This window comes from Myotis lucifugus, unplaced genomic scaffold (assembly GCF_000147115.1).
Source record: "Myotis lucifugus unplaced genomic scaffold, Myoluc2.0 scaffold_275, whole genome shotgun sequence".
NCBI classification, from domain to species: Eukaryota; Metazoa; Chordata; class Mammalia; order Chiroptera; family Vespertilionidae; genus Myotis; species Myotis lucifugus.
Window position 1 is genome coordinate 1,422,756 of NW_005871323.1, and position 2,743 is coordinate 1,425,498.

Genomic DNA, 2,743 nt, shown 5'->3' on the forward strand with positions numbered 1-2,743 from the left:
GTCGTTCATAGGACCCAACGTTCTAGGCTCAATACCCTTTCCTCTGGTCCAGTGTTCACTCACCAGAACACAGAGCTAATGTCAGAATTTGGCCTTGGTGTCACTTGGCATTTTGTATTTTGCATTATTGTTCATTCTTTAGTTTCAGGTTTTCATAATTTATTTCTTTAGATATGCTCGTTCTGAGACTCTATAAAGTGTCCTTACCTCAAATACTTTAAAAATGATCCTTTACATACAATCTAGTTTTTTTGTTGTTGTTTGCTTTTGAGTTGGAAGTTCTGCACTACTGTCAGAAATGGAGTTTACAGACAAAGTATTTTAACTTTGCAAATATATAATTTGCAATATAAGCATTAAGAAAAATCAATAGAAACTGGAGCTATAATCACAACTTATTCTGAAACTCTTTAATCTCAAGGTGAGCCATTGTTGCATAGGATGAAAAGCAAACACACACAGAACATGTGTGTTTACAATAGAAATCCATAAGGATGTGTACTGCGCCAGCTGTGTTGGTTCAGGTGCATGTGAGGGTTCTCATAGATGTTAGCTTGGACATACTGAATGTTTTTAACATTAGGTTTTGGTGAATATTTGCTAGATTATGGGTTAATCTGGTGTAACTGAGATTCAAAGTAGCAGAGACTCCAAGGTTAGGCATAGCAGCCCCGGGCTGAGGTGACAGTTTCACAATGTCAGTTAGCCAGGCTCTCACTGCCGGCCGTGTTGCTTCCACATCCCTACAGTACTTCCCTTACCTGCATGGTCCAGAGCAGCTCTCCTTGGCTTGCACATTACTTCAAGAGGAAAGGAGAAGGTGCAACTCTTCTATTCAAGAACACAGTCAGAGAGCCCGGAGTTCAGCCGGTCCTGGTCCCAGGCCAGCAGTCACCCGCTTCTTCTTTTCAACATGACAGATGCCGCTGTGTCCTTTGCCAAGGACTTCCTGGCAGGTGGAGTGGCCGCAGCCATCTCCAAGACGGCGGTGGCACCCATCGAGCGGGTCAAGCTGCTGCTGCAGGTGCAGCATGCCAGCAAGCACATCACTGCAGATAAGCAGTACAAGGGCATTATAGACTGCGTGGTTCGTATCCCCAAGGAGCAGGGAGTCCTGCCCTTCTGGCGAGGTAACCTGGCCAATGTCATCAGATACTTCCCTACCCAGGCTCTCAACTTTGCCTTCAAAGATAAATACAAGCAGATCTTCCTGGGTGGTGTGGACAAGAGAGCCCAGTTTGGGCGATACTTTGCAGGGAATCTGGCATCAGGTGGTGCTGCTGGGGCCACCTCCTTGTGTTTCGTGTATCCTCTTAATTTGGCCCGTACCCGTCTAGCAGCTGATGTGGGCAAAGCCCGAGCTGAAAGGGAATTCAAAGGCCTCGGCGACTGCCTGGTTAAAATCTACAAATCTGATGGGGTTAGAGGCCTAAATCAAGGCTTTAATTTGTCATCAGGGTATCACCTACTGAGCTGCCTGCTTCGATGTCTATGACACTACAAAGGTAATGCTTCCAGACCCCAAGAATACTCACATCTTCATCAGCTGGATGATCGCACAGTCCGTCACAGCGGTGGCTGGGTTGACTTCCTATCCATTTGAAACTGTTCGTTGCCGCATGATGATGCAATCAGGGTGTAAAGGAACTGATGTCATGTACACAGGCACACTCGACTGCTGGAGGAAGATTGCTCGTGATGGAGGCAAAGCTTTTTTCAAGGGTGCATGGTCCAATGTTCTCAGAGGCATGGGTGGTGCTTTGTGCTTGTCTTGTATGATGAAATCAAGAAGTTCACATAAATTATTTCCTAGTCTTCCCTCCCCCAGCCCCCGTGAACAGGCATGTTGTATTATGTAACATATCTTGAGAATTCTTGACAGACTTGGTTGTCTGTTTTATCAGTGGCAACTATTTACTGGTTGAAAATGGGAAGCAATATTCATCTGATCAGTTTTCTCTCGAAGCCATTTCCATGATGATGATGGGACTCATTATATTTTTTTATTTCAGTCACTCCTGATAAACAACAAATTTGAAGAAATAAAAAATAACTGAAGAAAAAAAAAAGAACACAATCAGCCACCCACCAAGTGCCCACATATCTTATTGTAATCACTAGAGGCGGTGCACAAAATTTGTGCATGGGGGCGGGGGTGTCCCTCAGCCCAGCCTGCACCCTCTCCAATCTGGAACCCCTGGAAGGATGTCCTACTGCCAGTTTACAGGGACCAGGCCTAAACCGGCAGTTGGACATCTCTCTCACAATCTGGAACTGCTGGCTCCTAACCACTCACCTGCCTGCCTGCCTGATTGCCCCGAACTACTCTGCCTGCCGGCCTGCTCACCCCCAAATGCACCCCTGCCAGCCTGATCACCCCCAACTGCCCCCTGAGCCAGTGTGCTCACCCTCTACTGCCCCCTCTGCTGGTCTGCTCACTCCAAACTGCCCCCCCACAGTCCTGATCACCCCCAACTGACCCCCACTGATGGCCTGCTTGCCCCCAATTGGCCCCTCTGCTGGTCTGCTCACCCCCAACGGCCCCCCCACTGGCCTGATCACCTACAACTGCCATCCCATCCTGGCCTAATCACCCACAACTGCTCTCCCCTCATGGCCTCTAACTGCCTCTACCTCAGCCCTGCCACTATGGCTTTGTCCAGAAGAACATCCGGAAGGTCTTCTGGAAGGTCTCCCAGTCTAATTAGCATATTACCCTTTTATTAGTATAGAGGCCTGGTGC

General features: G+C 47.8%; 1 pseudogene; it reads left to right on the forward strand.

Moving 5' to 3' along the window:
• Positions 1-873: 873 nt before the first annotated feature.
• Positions 874-1,934, forward strand: LOC102437220 (annotated as a pseudogene).
• The last annotated feature ends 809 nt before the right edge of the window (positions 1,935-2,743 follow it).